Source organism: Camellia sinensis, chromosome 11, assembly GCF_055761805.1.
Source record: "Camellia sinensis isolate YWXY chromosome 11, ASM5576180v1, whole genome shotgun sequence".
NCBI classification, from domain to species: domain Eukaryota; kingdom Viridiplantae; phylum Streptophyta; class Magnoliopsida; order Ericales; family Theaceae; genus Camellia; species Camellia sinensis.
In genome coordinates, this window is record NC_138971.1 from 54,674,881 (window position 1) to 54,691,221 (window position 16,341).

Here is a 16,341-nt window from a genome sequence, read left to right on the forward strand (position 1 = left end):
CAAGAACTCGTGAATGAGAAGCTTTGAGAACACACCAGAAACATCAGCGTTAGAAGCATTACAATGTAGCCGCTATACTTTTTATATAGGTTATAGATTACATGTTCAAATTGATAGATTTTACATGGATCAAAATCACAATCAACACCAATTAATACTTAGCTAGCACAAACTTACCTAATCATAGTAATGGATGTTCAAGCATCAAAATTATATACAAATTTAGAGAGGTAGAGAAAGAGGGAAACTTTGCCCCTAGGAGATAGACGACTTTGACCAACCCTAGCCTTAAAAAAATCACTTGTTAGGGTTTCAAAAATTAGGAGAGAGAAAGGGGCAAAGTGAGAGCAACAAACGAGTGAGAGAGAGAGAGAGAGAGAACTTAACAGATAGTCATAGTCACCGGTGGTAGTCGTGGTTGCTGGTGCTGTCGCGGAGCACACTGCTGGTGGTGAAGGTGCTTGTGTACGTGCGAAAAGGCAAGCGAGAGAGTATTTGTGTGTGTGTGTGTGTGTGTGTGTGTGTGTGTGTGTGTGTGTATGAGAGAGAGAGAGAGAGAGAGAGGGGATTCCAGAGACCAGAGAGATGGTGGTTTCAGAGATGGCAGACTAAGAAAACTGAATTAGAGCTAATGAATCAGAAAGAGAGGCAAAGAGTGTAACACCCTGTCCCACATCGGAAGTTTGCACGGGTGATCTTGGGCATATAAAGCACCACTACCTTGCTACTAAATAACTTGGACTTAAGCTTTTGGGTATTGTTGGTCGACCCACAAGTTATTTGGGCCAGCAAGTAGTAGGGTGTTACAAATGGTATCAGAGCCGACCCATGCACACAACCATGTGGGCCACTTATTCTGGGCTGGCCACGAGCTTGTCGTGGTATTCTGATTGATTATAGACCCTCGCGAAGACGTGAGGATTTATAAGTGGGGGAGTTTGTAACACCCTATCCCACATCGGAAGTTTGCATGGGTGATCGTGGGCATATAAAGCACCACTACCTTGCTACTAAATAACTTGGACTTAAGCTTTTGGGTATTGTTGGTCGACCCACAAGTTATTTGGGCCAGCAAGTAGTGGGGCGTTACAAAGAGAATTGAAAATGAAGAGTCATGTTGTATTTGGAAATTCTGTCTTGTTTGGAAAAGGGAAGAATCATGCCTCTCTATTCATGGGTGAGGCTAGAATTGGTGCGAAGATTGAAAATTTTATTTTATATAAAATCACTCGTTAATTAAAAGATGTGATTAAAAAAAAAAAGATATAATGACACTTAATTGAAAAGTGACATAAAAAATAAATATAATCACATGTTAATTAGAAGGTGTGATTAAAAAAAGGAAAAATTACTCAAATCCCATTTTAATAAATGTTGCTCTACTTAGTCCTAAGTGTTTTTTCTTAAACCATTTAGTCCTTTTTATTTTTGGTATAATATATATTTTTGATATATTGTATATAGAGTTTACATTTTTACCCACCATTGAACAACATCATCAACATCAACATCAACATCCGAATCAATCTCTCTCATCTCGATTTTGAAACCCTAGTTTTCTCTCTCTAGACTCTCTAATGGCACCCAAAGCAGCAGCAGAGAAGAAGAACAAATTGAATCAGCGTAGCGTTGAGGCTATTGAGGTTGAAGAAATGGCAAAGAAGGAGGAACCGGCGATCGGAATCCCGTACATAGGCAATTACCAGGCTCTGATGGCTCCACAATTTCATCAACAATACTACGTGGGTCATAACCCCCATCAAGCCGGAGCCATCCCTCCCAACGCCTTCGTGGGCGATCCCAAGGGCATTTTCGAACATTAGATTCATGATCAGCATCGCTGACCTCTCTGCCGAGAAGAAGCTGCCATGATCGACATCATCGCCATCATCAACATCAGCGCCACCGCTGACCTCTCTGCCTTCGTGGTTCACAATTGTCTGCAACATCAACGCCATGATCAACATCGCAACATCATGTTGGGCAGAAACAATTTTTGTGGGTGTTTAGTGGTTCGAACATCAGATTCATGCTGTTTGTGGGTGTTTGTGGGTGTTATTGATGTTTATGGGTGTTTAGTGGTTCGAACATCAGATTCATGTTGGGCAATTAAAATGGGAAAAGGAGGGAACATCAGATTCATGAACATCAGATTCGTGAAATCAAAATGGGAAAAGGTGTTTAGTGGTTCTTGATGTTTATGGGTGTTTAGTGGATGTTTGATGTTCTGATGATGTTTGATGTTCGATGTTCTGATGATGTTCGATGTTGATGATTGTTTGATGTTCGATGTTCTGATGATATGTTTTGATGATGTTGTTTTGATTCCTATTTTTGATATTTTTTTTAGTGATGTTCGTGTTTTTTTTATTCCTATTTTTGATGATGTTTTTTTTAGTGATGTTGGTGATGTAATTGATGTTGTTGATAGTGATGATGTAGTAAGCTTCTTGGGCATTTTGGTAAATTACACATAAACACCAGCCCAAAATTACGCCTTAATTACTGATCCAAACGCCTAAAAAAATGGGTATTAATGTCTTTACACATAAAATAGGACCTATTAGTCCAACAAAAAAACGTCGGGACTAAATGGGTTAACATTCCCAAATTAAAGATTTAATGGTGCTTTCCCCTTAAAAAAAAAATATATATATATATATATAATCACAATTGAAAAGTGATATAAAAAATAAATATTATCACACTCAATCAAATCAAGTGTGATTAAAATATTAATCAAATTTTTTTTATCGCACTTCCAATAAAAGTGTGATATTTTCATTTGTCAAAGTGTAATCTTTAACTATTTTTGTAGTAATGTGTGTTGTCCAATTTGGAATAATATGTTTGTGAACTCACTTTTTGTTGAGTTGCACATTATTCAAAGTCTTTCAAAATATATGAAATCAAGTTGTTTCAAAATGAATGACACCGTCTATACTTGTTTGTTTTCACATAGTAAGTTTTAGGATTATTAATAACCGAAATATGAACATATAAAATCAATAAAACTCATATCATGGTATAGTAGAGGCTTATCTTTTGATCGGATGAACATGGGTGCTCAATTAAAGACCTTCCCATCTCATACCTAAGGTTCTGAACCAAAACATCTTTTGTTACAAAGAACTGTGGCCTTGGCACTAGTCATAGGTTTCTTAATTTTTTCAAAATATTAAGTAGCGACTCTGAAATTTGGTGACGCAATCCATTTCTGGCAAAGATTTTGCAATAAAATAGATTTTCTATAAAAGTTGCCAAATTTGGACTCTCATCTATGTTTCACATCACACTTGTGAGATTAGATCAAAGAGATCGAGGGTCCGAACTGTTTAACGCACACGAGTACCCCCCAAGTGATGTGACATATAGCTATTCAATCCCATTAGCTAACAACCACAACTTTGATTATTGCATAGTGCTAGAACTTGGTTCATAGAAGTCCAGAAAACATAGTAATAAATAAAAGTAAAACAAGTAAGCCAAGCAAGGTAGCAAAGCATTTTCTTATTGAACCATTATGTCAAACACATAGTAATCAACAAATTGCAATAGCACAACAGCAATAGATGAAAGAGATACAATAAATAAATAAATAAATAAATAAAGGAAAGATGAGGCAAGACAATATGCTATGCAATGTATTGGCCCGGGTCAAAAAATTTGACCCATTTTATTTTCTCGATTAGGACACAGGTTGTCCCAATGGTTCTGTTTGTATTTAGGTGGTTTGGGTCCATTGTGTGCTTCGGGTTGGCTGTGAAGTAACGGCCCTGGTGTTCTGTTCCAGGTCAGTTGAGCCCGCGATCACCTTGCTCGCACTCGCGATTTGTTAAGGGTGCCTGTGAGTGGGCCGCAACCAAGCCGCAACCAAAACATAGCTTTAGGGTCTATTGGCTAAGAGGAGGGTACGTGGCCTGCGGTGGTGGCTCGCGACTCTCTTGGTTGCACTTGCGAATGTGTTGGTCATGCTCACAGCCATCTTTTCTTCTGTTCGTGCCCACAATCTCTATGTTCGCACCCGCAGTCTATTTGTGTATAAAAGTCACGAAAAAATAAAAATGTCTCATTTTTTAGTTTCCCTTCTCTTTCTTCTCATCCTTTCCGCCATTCTTGTTTGTTTCATGCTTTCAAGCTTGGTTTTCATCTACTTCTACTCATCTTCTACTCCTAATTCCATATAACTAAATGTAGAGCTCGGCAAGGATATCATATAATCTGACAGGATCGTTGTTTCATCGCCAGTGATTTTTGAATTGCCTCCTCTTTGCTTCAAGAGGTAAGGATTTCTTTACTCCTCTTCAATACCTCGTCTATAAATAAACATGTGGTAAATTTTATTGCATTAAAACTATATTTGTTATGAATTTTAGAAATCATGTAAGGGGTTTAGGGTTTGATTTGAGCTTTGGAAGTTGGGGTTTTGATTAATTAGATAGTAGTTGTAAATCTACACAACTGATATATACCCCTCTCACCCTCTACAAACCCAACTAGAAGAATTATGTAATTGTGTCTCAATAATTAAGTTAGCCACATGCTACTAATGTATGGCACACCATTTACATATACAATTTTCATTCATTCTCGTAACAAAATCAAGCTTTACACAGTTTGAATAAAAAATAATAATAATTATATGCGGATCTCTACATAATTAATTATACAGCACAATATATAAATAATAAATACAAATTCCAAGTCTCTGCAATCTTCTTTTAATTTCATCCTCACAACTTCACAAGGATACTCAAGAAGAGAGATTTCATCAAAGAGCCCCCTAACATGGTCCAAAAAACAATTTCAAAAAGCCAAAAATCATTACAAAAAAATTTCTTGAAACTCTATTTTTTGCAAAAATTTTTTTTTTTTTATTTTTAAAAGTTAAAAAATTATCCCAAACACTACTTTTTCACCTCATAATTTAACCAAAAAATCGCGTCCCAAACCACCCCTTCAAGAATTACTTGCATACACATGCTGGGGTTAGAACAAAACTTCATATGAATACCAACAAAGGATAAATCTCAAGTCCTACTACGCACAACATTGTATTTTTAGCCAGCAAACCTCAGGATACTTCAACAAAAAATATATACACATAATCAAGCTACAATTCAACCCTAAAATGGAGTTCTGAAAACTAGAGAATCCTTGACAAAAATCTCAGTATCAAACAAAAAGTCAGCAGTTGGGCAAACTAGTTGAATTCTGTCTTCTTTTCCTGATCTGGTACAAAGTCAGCAGTTGGTTTTCATCTTCTTTACTGTACCAGTTTTACCTTTCTTTCCTGCATTGGTACAAATAAGAAAGAATCGTTCTGAAATAGTGGTCATTCAACACCAAGAGAATTGTCAAAATATGGACCCCAACTATTAGAGAGAGAGAGAGAGAGAGAGAGAGAGCTGTAGAGTAATAAATTGAGAGCGACTTGCTGGCATTTTGAACAGTTTTTAATAGTTCAGTAAATAAAAATAAAGTGAAAAATGCAAATGCAGCATGCGCTAACACAAAGTGAACATTACAATTTAAACACAATTGCTAAACAGAAACTGATGTGGGACAGCTCTGGGAAACCTAGCCCAAGTGTCACGTCCTGCCGAATTACCTGAACAGAATTGCCTACCAAAAGAAAGTCTCATGGAAGGGAGGCTAATGGAATACTCTAGAAGCTCCTGAAAGAACTTGAGAAAATATGAAAACCATGGAGGATGCTAGAAACTTCTAGAACTCCCTAGAAGAATAGCTACAAAAGAGAGGCTAAAATAGACTAAACTATAATTCTCTAGAACACTCAAGAGAATGGTAGATCTTGTACATAATTCTAGAAGTATGTACATAATTCTTGTATATTCTAGAATACGTTCTTTGAGAGGATGAGGGAAGGATCTAGAATCCTCTCCATCCTTGTAGATCTAGAATAGTCTATGAGAAAGAGTAAGAGGAAGTGTTTAGAACACTCTCTGCCCTTATGGTTCTAGAACATTCTTTGTAGCCTATAAAAGGGGGAGGGCCTCATTTGCCCAAACCACCCAAGTAACCAAGAGTTGTAAGCTTTCCCAAAGTATATACAAGGCATTCTCTCAAACTCTCTCTTTGTGTTCTTCTAACTTCTCTTTCCTACAAGTTTGTGAGTTAGGCTGACTTAGCATCTTCAAGTAGGACTTGAGATTGTCTAAGTGCCGCACGTATAGCTTAGAAACAACCAAGTCCGTGACACAAGGCAGCCTCCAGTAGTTTTGGCGGGTTTGGGCAATTGAATACTAATGACAAAATCTATTCAATGCCATGCTAATTTAAAATAAACATAAACAAATGCTCAAAATTAGTCCAAAACTTCTTTCCATAGGACAACTCTAGGAAACCTAGCCCAAGGCTGCCTCCAGTAGTTATGGTGGGTTTGGGCTATTAAATACCAATGACAAAATCTATCCAAGCCATGCTAATTTAAAATAAACAAATGCTCAAAATTAGTCCAAAACTTCTTTCCATGATACCCTAAATGTAGTACTTCATGTGAAATTTCATATTTCTCCCATTTTTTCTTTCCATCATGCTCTTAACGCCACCGTTTGAAGTGGTGAGGTAAAACATAATGAATTGTCTATCAGGCATGTATACAAGATATGGGTACACTATGATACGTATGCGCTAATACGAAAAAACCTAAAAAATAGGATATAGGTACAGCCACGATAAGTTCCTGAAAAATAATATTCTTATAATTTTTAGTATTATATTATATTTAAGCTCAATTTAGAAATTTAGAATTGAATATTAGTTGAAGAGCCAATGGGCACCAATTACTTTTTTTTCCAGTAAATCCTATGAAAATTCCATTTTGATATCAAGTCTAGAATGTTTTTATCGCCCTTGTACTTTTCCCTTTCATACTTAAATGAGTTATATGCAAAAATGTTGTATGCAACTTAACTTACTTTTAACTATCGAAATCAAAATAGTATATCATTATATTTTGTTATTTATTCTGACTTTATGAAAAGTTATAGATATGGATATAGGATGCATACATGACACATAAGGGTAAGGCAATTCCGTAAATTTTGTAAAGTATTGTACATTATCTCTCTTTCAAAATAGTTTGGATACATGATTTAGAGTATGCCAAAAGCATCGATACTTCTCAAAAAATAAAATTAATATCAAATATTGGATACGAATCTATAGTATCCGATACGAATACAATACTGATATGACTCCTTTTCAGAAGCATCTCTGCTTCATAGTGAATAAGTTGCAACTTGAGAAATCAACTAGAAAGTAAGGAACCCAAGGCAATTAGCAAAGAAGAAAGTCATACAGCAAACATATGCCATGACATAATATGCGAGGCATGGTTTAATATAAATCAGGTCATGTGTACTTTAGTAATGTGATGGAGGCAAGTGGAAACAACCTCTTCATGTGTACAAGAGGCACAAAAGAAATGCTTTTAAGGCTTGAACTTTGATCTTGCATGTATTAGAAAATGAGCAACCCACTTAAGACCTTAGATAGCTATCTTTTAGCCTCTCTTTTTATGTTATGTAGTTTGCTTGCAATTTTTTAAGTTCAGAGGTATTTTCCTAATTTCAGAATTTTCTGGACATAGGCTATATGTGTTACCCATGGGTTATTTTGTGAGTAAAGCTATTAAATTGGTTATTTGTTTATGGTTTTCTTTGTTCTTAGATCCTCTTTTGAAATCCTAGTCATCATTAGTGAAGAAAGTCTCTAAACTCTAGAAAATCATGCATTTTTAGAGCTTTGAAACTTTCTTTTAAGGATTGTGTGAATGCAATCAAACCCTAAGTATGATGCCTAAGGTCTCTAGGAGTGATTCCTAAATCTATCTCTTTCTTGTTCCTTTCTAATAGTTTCTGCACATTAACAACACCATAACAGTGTTCATGGTAACTGTTCACCGCCCCTAGAACAGTCCAAAATGCATTCCTTTTCCTTATTTAATTGAGTCCTTCCTTCCATAGATATTTGTAGGTAATATAACGCTCGATATCTACTGAGCCATTCGGGCCCGCGTTATCGGAACCATACTTACGTGGCAAACCAACAAGGCACCACAACATCCTCATATGATTAATTGGGGTTGCACGCCTAGCCTAAGCGGCGGTATGCACACCATAATAATGACTTACAATATGAAGAGTCGAACAACTGAGCCTGAATCAATAGGGAGTAACATGGCTCACTCCAACTCCATCAATCTTCATACCCGTTTGATAGCATCATAGTCAAGCCATTGGCCCTGCTTATGTTCATCAAGCGCATTACCAACGTAGGCAGGGTCCCACCCAGCTTATGTCATTGGACTGCGGAAACTAAGCCTCTGAGTTACTCAGCATTCATATGAGCCCATGGCTCACACAAACACTTGGTTGCCTAGGTAGGGAGCAGGATCTAGGCACCCCCACTTGGGATCATTGGAGGCTCGTGGACTGGAGACTAGGGTCAAGGATTTGTCAAGGATTGCCTAGTTGCCTTCCAGCCAAGACAACCCCTCCTTGACCAGGCCTAGAGAGAGGTGAAAGAGACCTTGGACTCACGCATGCCTCTATTAGGGTTGTACAAATAATGGGTTCATCCGAAAAACCCAACTCACACGACCAAACCAAGCTTGCTGAGAACAATTTCAAAATTTCAACGGTCGGAAGCGGGCCTTATTCTGTAAATCTGTTCATTTTTCGGTGACGGGTGTGCCAAAGGAAATTCGTGGAAACCGACCAAACTGATGTATATATCTGATGCTAAGTATGCCACATCACAGTTCCACCGATTATATAATTATATTCATCTTTTCCAAGACACCTTATCACCTCACCTCTTTCTACTCAAACTTTAAATCTCACGCTTGTCTCTCTCCCTTTCAGTCTCTCTCATCTCATTGTCTGACCTTTCACCTTCTCATCTACCTCTCACAGTTCTCTCTCATGCTCTCACTCTCTGGTCTCCTTTCCCATAAACCCTTTTGCCCTTTTAATCTCCCACTCTTGGTGGAAATTGTGTGAAATTTGTAGTCGACGGTGACAATGGTGCTATTCAACATTGACGGTGATGATGATAATAATGCTTAGATTTGCTCAGATTTGTGATGAAGGTGACGATAATGCTCAAATCTATGTTTAGATACATTTTTAGTTTATTTTTTTCACTCAAGTCTATATATTGTTCTCTCTTTTTTTTTCTTTTTCTTTTTTTTTAATAATCTCAACTCTTCTCTTAAATCTATGTGAAGATTTATAGGAATATGTATGGATCTATCTGTGTTTTTGTCTATTTTTCTCTCAAATCTAAACATCTTTATAGTTTTCTTTTTCTCAAACTCTTCTCCCAAATCCATCTGACTTTGGGTTTGAAGAGAGAGAGCAAAGTTCATCATTTTTGGCCTAATGGTTCTGACCAAAATCCGACCGGCCATGTCGGTTTCAAATAGTATGGTTTCGACTACTAGTACGGTCAAAATCGATTGATGAAATTTTCTACCCAACAAAATCGGTTCAAGTGACAGGCTAGTACCAAACCCAGTCCGACTCGACCCGTGTACAACCCTAGCCTCTGCATACATGATACATTGTCATCACACTTATCGGAAAGCCATAGGGGTCTTCCTGTTGCATCGGGAAGAGCTTGCCACCTATCTAACAGTTTGTTTGGGCTCCAATACTCCTAGAGACCATATAAACATATCATGGATGCAATAGCACAAGACACCAACACTAACGCACTGATCAACACACAACTTAATCCTAGAATCACCACACACAAGTGTTCAAGACACCAACCCTAACATGAACACAATTATCAACACATTACTTAATCCTAGAATCACCACACACAAGTGTTCAAGGTCTCTCACTACCAACCTCTTCATCTCTAAGCCTGCATTGGCCTTTCTCCTCCTCACCTCTGGTGATATTAAGTCATTAAAGTGCCCACCATCTTCCTAGAATTCACCAACCGACCACCTCTAACATCCTTACCCACAATATTAAAAAATCCTAGATTTTCCACTAAAATTCAACTTTAACCCTTAACATAGCCCTACAAACTCCAGCTTTAAATTGTTGTCCTACTGCATCAAATGCTGGTGATAATATTACTCTTCCTAGTGAGGAGCATAGTTGTTAAATCCAGAACCATATCGTGAATCGAAATTTTAAATTTTCAAATCGTGAAGTGAATCAAATCCAGAATCTTTACGATTCAATAGATACTATAAAAAAATGATGTCGAACACGAATATATGAAAAAGAATGAATAAATTAATATTGCCATATGCTATAAAATAATTATCATATAAGGATATGATTGCACCGTCTAATTTGGGAAGACAATGCGTTCATAGAAAAACATGTGAGTCTAAATCCTACCAACAATAAAATTATTAAAAAATCATAATATAATCTATTTGACATTAAAAAATTGACCTAGGAATCCTACATAGAGTATTATAAGAACAAAGAATTCAGTGGAATCCTTTGTTTTAAAACCTACAACACTTTAAATGGTGGGTATTCTCAGTGTTCAAGAAAAACTCTTAAAAAAATATAAAAAGTTGTGGAACCATTGGGTCAAAAATGATCGGACCCATGTAATATTGAACCCTATTTATTACACTAATAATAATAAATAATTCATAGGTGTAAGTTACTTTTGTTGTTGATCAAGCCTAACACAAGATTAGAAGCAATCTAAATCTAATATTCTCACAATACCAAGCGTATCTTGTCCTACATTTTTTGAAAATCGTCAAGCCAACAAGTTAGTGTCGTGTCGTGTCAAATGTGCTTGTTTGTGCTACTTAGCACACATGTATACCAAAAAAAGAGTGTTACAATATCCTATATTTTATCTAACATGTTTCAATTACTAAATGTAAACATATAGTTTGAAAAGTTATGTTTTATAATTTTACAATGATTGCCTATTCAAAAAGTGGGATATTAATTGTCCTCACTCCCGCAAAAGATTAGGCCAGAAACATGACCTCACAAAATACGTGAGAAAATTTATTTAATCATTAGTGAACAGAATCAGTATTTTGCATAAAATCTTTTAGTTTATAAAAGATGGAAAATTTTACTCCCTAACATATTTTAACACCCAAGACATTCTTGCATGTCATATGCATTCTTTATCCTTGCTTTCTCATCTTGCATTGTATATTTGCTTGTATGCTAGGAATTTGCATTCCTTTGTTTTGTGTTAGGAGTTAGGGAATCACTTCTAGCTTGGAACTAATATGTTAAGAGTTGTTCTTTTCATTAATCAAGGAGCTTAAAGATCTTAGACTAATGTGTTTGGTAATTTGATGCCAAGTGAAAAATGTTAAGTAGGATTAGTGATAACAAAATAGGATTAATTAGACAGATTAATTAAGCTAAGTGAGATTATGACCTAACCTTGAGAGTTGGTGAAGCAAAAACATAGGTGAAGCAAGCATGTAGGTGCAGCATATACACACCTCACCTAGTTTCCTCGCACATCCTGCTTGGAGGTAGTCTTAAACACAAGAGAGACAAGTGTCTCTCTCCTATTATAAAAGCACACAATTTGTCTTGAGGAGAGAGAATTTGCTGGAAAAGGTAGAAGCAAGAAGAGAGGAGAAAGATTTTACCAAAAAGAGAGAGAGAGAGAGAGAGAGAGAGAGAGAGAGTGGGAAGAAAAGAGGAAGAAAAGGAAAGAGAAGAAAAAGACTTCAAGACCTGGAATTAGGCACTCCAAAACTCAATTTGAAGTAAGTTTTCTATCTACATTCATTGTTTTGATCATCACAACTAGAAAAATATAAGGAAATATTAAGATATGATAGGATTAAATGAGAGCATGGAAGAAAGGAATGAAAAGAAGCTAAGGTTGGTGTAAACTTGTTGGAGATCATGGTTTTGATGAAGTATTTTGAATAAATTTGTAACCTCATGTTTTCCTACAACTTGCAAGTGTTTTGTTAGTAAAATATCATGTTTTCATGCCTTACAATGGAAAGGGGTGTTCTTGCATAAGAGAGGAATTTCGGAGCTGAAAAGAGGATTCAAGACTGCGTGAATCTGCAAGTGCAGCCAAGAAGGCCGGCACATGCAGCATAGTTGTGACGCCCTAGAGAATGTTACGTACTATAATTATATCATCATTCATTTTTTAATACCTCAGTTCAAAATAACTATTCCATTGAATATTCCATATCACAAGACACCTTGATTTAATTACTTTCCAATACTCTAGAGATAAAAATATGAATTGTTAGGATAACAATTTAGGAAATAAACTATGACAACCAACCATTCAAGCATAATGCATGTCATATTATTATTGTATGTATCCTTGTGTTGTATGCTTATGTGAAATAGGACTTATTAGAATTATAAAAGAGAAGAAGTTAGTTGAAACCTTAAGTGTACGAAACTATTTGTTTGAGCCTTGAGTTAGGGGATGACTTTAGACTTGATTTGAAAACCATAGGATGTGCTATTGCACTAATTAAGTAGCTTAAAGATCTTAGACTAATGTGCTTGCCAATTTCATGCTGTATGTTATTTTGCTAATCTAGTGTTAATTAAGTATGATTAGTAAGCCTTAATTAGGGTTAATTAAGTTAAAAGTGATTAAGTTGAGCCTAGACTAATTAGTATAGACATTGGTTAACTAAGTTAAATAAGTAAGATTAGACAAATTAAGCTAGCACACACCTAGGTGGCACAAACTAGCACCTCTCCCCATTTATGTCTCCTATAACTCTTTGTATTGTTCAACTCAATAAAACCAAAAAAAGAGAAAAAATTCTGCAGAAGACTAGAACAAACGAGAGAGAAGAAAGGAGGAGGGAGGAAAGGTAGAAAAGAAAGGAGAAAGAAGAGGGGATGGAAACTCTAGCTCAAATTCAACCTAGAAAGTGTTTCAAAGTAAGATTTCAATTCCAAATCTTGTAGTAAACCCTCCTAGCATCTAAAATTGAGAAAAAGTTGGGGTCAATTTGAATTAATAAGGAAGAAATGAGGGAACGAATGAAAAAAGTTGGGCTAGGTTGAAGAGCTAGATAGGAAGCATAGGAATTCATCATTTTGGTTAGGTTTTTGATGTCCTTGATGCATATAAGCTTTCATCTTCACATGTTCCTTTGATTTTCAAGAGTTTTGTATATTCAAATTCATGTTTTGAAGGAGAGAAAAGGAGAAGTTAGAAAAAGAGTTGAAAAGAAACTAGACTTGTGGATTTCTTAATAAAAATCGTGTTCATGAAACTTTAAGTTCAATGCATAAAAATGTTTTCCCATGAATCATGCATCATTTATCTATATTATTGTACCTTAGAAACCATGTTTTGAGGTTTGGCGATGAAGAAAATCAAGTTAGGAAGCCCAAAAACCTGAAGAACAACTTCCGCCTTGACTTCTGATTGTTGGGCACTTGAGCGGCCATCATTGGCCGCACGAGAGCGCAAAACCCAATCTATGCTAACTTAAGCCACCGCTCGTGCGGCCTAGGCCACTATACGAGCGGCGAAGCTGGGCGCACGTGCGAAACCCTTGTTTCAAGCCAACTTCAAATGGGCATATCTCTCATCCGGACTCCATTTTAAGCAATTATTGAGTCTAAATGAAGTCTAATTTCCAATGGTGGTGGTCTCACATCCAAATTCCATGTATACAAAGAGACATGTTTAAAATAATGAAGGTTGTTTACTTTCTTTTCAACCGTTTCATTACAATTTCTCGCCTAGCTTGGTTCTCTTTCATTTCTTCCTATTTCCTTAAACTTTAAACATCTAAACGTGATATTTTTCAATGTAAAGCATATGAAATGGTTATGGGATACTTAGAGCTCTTCAGCATATGTCTTTGACACACTTCAACATTTTTCAGACCTTACTCACCTAGGATGCTTCTAGGCATGTATTCGATACACGTTTGACACTTGATTTAGACTTGAATTAGGCTTAGAAAAGTCTTGGATAATCTAAGAAAATATTAAGAAACACTAAGTTAAGTTGGAACACTAGAAGTGAATCTAGAAGCTTGTTAGTTTAATTGTTTTCAATGCTATGTTTATGCCTTGTGTAGGTCAAGCACATTGGAGGAGAAACCCTTTTTCAAGAGCCATTTTTTAGTAATTTAGTAACACTATGTTTGATAAATTATGTTTTCAATGCAAAACTTGATTATGTTTATGAAGCGATGCTATGGTTTGTTATGAATGAACATCCTATATTCTTCTATCATGTATTATGATAGCATTCTTGGATCATGTCCCAATATTGGGGGAATAACCAATCAAGTCATGTTGGCCGAGCTCACCTTGCCACCTTCGGGTGATCGTTTAGCCAATACCCAAACCGGTTAACCACCTTGTTATCCTTAAAATGTTCCTCACTATATAAATGTTTGCAAGTCAAGTTTTGTACTATCATGTTCAAGCTAAGTTATGTTCAAGTTATGACTTATTTTTTTTTTCTAATAAATATTCAAGTTACGACTTTATGCTATGTTTTATAAACCTTGTCAGTGTTCATTCACCTACCGCCTTACTTTATTACTATTCACTAGGCAATGCCTCACCCGTTTCCCTTTTATATCTACGTAGGTGATGAAGAGGTCGATTACGAGGAGAAGTTTGATTAGAAGCCGGTCTTGTATGCTTGTGCTGGACTTGTAAAGCTTTGTCATGAGTGTTGTGTTTTTACTTTGTCATAGAGATCATGTAAATAGCAAGATAATAATCCATAGGAAATGTATGCTTTCATTTCATATAGTTATGCACTACTCTGAATGGATGTTTTAATTGGATACAATATAAGAAAATAATGGTTTCCGCACTTGTAAACGGAATAAATTTGCCCCAATTATTATAAGAGTTCAGTTAGTTTTAAAAGTTAGGCCTTCGGTAGTCTACGAGTACTGCCCGGTCACAACGCCATCCTGTTAGGGACGGGTTGGGGTCGTGACAATAGTCCCCTGCACATGTGGCTACAAACCCCGCACTTGTGGCCTAGACTTCCAACAAGTTTTAGAAAAAGGTTTATGTTTTAAAGCTTTGTTATGTACTTTTGTAGAACAACACTTGTGTATAGTTTTGGATCTTATAAGAAAAGATTTGTATAAGCAAATAGTAGTGATGGGGAGTTTTTGTGTAAGTATGAATGAAGTAGTACTCTTTTTGCAAGCTTTGTATACATGTAATATTTTAAGAGGTTAAGAATGATTTATGTTTCATTTATAACCTATGTACTTGCTCTGAACGGACTTAATCAAGTTATGACTATTATAACGCTTCCGCATATGTGCCCTAAGGTACTATAATCCATTACTTGTTTTGTCTTGTTAGGACTTTGGTAGTCAAGACTATTGGCTGGTCACAATCTATCCTGGTTGGGATAGAATGGGGCCATGACACATTTTACAAGATCACACATTACATTTAAAAACTAGTAAAACATAATTGGTTGTCCCAAAAACTACACTTATGTAACTCTTCGACTCTTGTTTCTAAAATCCTTGTGTCAAAGCCAGATGAGTCAAGTTAGACACCAACACCCAAAAAGAAAGGCAACTCTAATGGAAACTTTTTTCAGTTTATTTAACAAAGATGTGCTTCATCACAAACTTATAGCTGGTAATAGAGACCAAAGAATATGGCTAAAAATACACGAGACAAAATACCTGCATACTTCTTTGTCGGTACCACCCTTAACTCACGTTCACCATACGTAGTCCAACCAACTCTTAGAGCATTCTCAGCAGCTCCTGCATCAAAAAAATATACAAAGGCACGACTGCATCCAATGAATAGTAAATAAATATATCATATATTCTTCTAAACCTCCAATATGCAACAAAACTACAAAGACAGCTTAATCCATCCCACATGTTTAGGACTCGTAGTCATTGTTCTGCATGTTGACCCATTAGGCTTTCATGACCAAAAACATAACAATCACGTTCAGGAAGAAAAATAAAACTAAAGATAAAAAGCTTGGGAGGGAGAGAATGATGAGAGAGAAAGACAAACCCTCTGCGTTGATCATCTATACCGATAAATTTCACTTGTTTGACGTTGCCGCATGGAGAAAAAAGGCTTTCTATAAAATTCTCTGTCTGTGATTTATAAATTGTCATGAAACTTTAAGTGCACATGTAGAATATGCTTGCTATAAAGTCACGAGACACCAATTCGAGTTGAAAATGTTCAGAAAGCAACATTACCTCTATGTTTGGAAGTGTTGTATCGAAATTTGTCACAGCTACAACTCCAGAAGGTACAGTTTTGCGTTTCAGTTCCTTTATCTTTTACTATAGTAATTAAAATCATGAAACTCAAACTGTTTTCA

At 36.1% G+C, this 16,341-nt stretch overlaps 1 long non-coding RNA gene across 1 annotated transcript in view; it reads right to left on the minus strand.

Annotated features, from left to right (window-relative positions):
- Positions 1–4,989: 4,989 nt before the first annotated feature.
- Positions 4,990–16,341, minus strand: part of LOC114284064 (uncharacterized) — a 35,362-nt gene continuing 24,010 nt past the window's right edge. The window contains exon 3 of the long non-coding RNA XR_003636767.2: positions 4,990–5,293. This is a non-coding gene — a long non-coding RNA (uncharacterized LOC114284064). The remainder of the gene's footprint in view (positions 5,294–16,341) is intronic.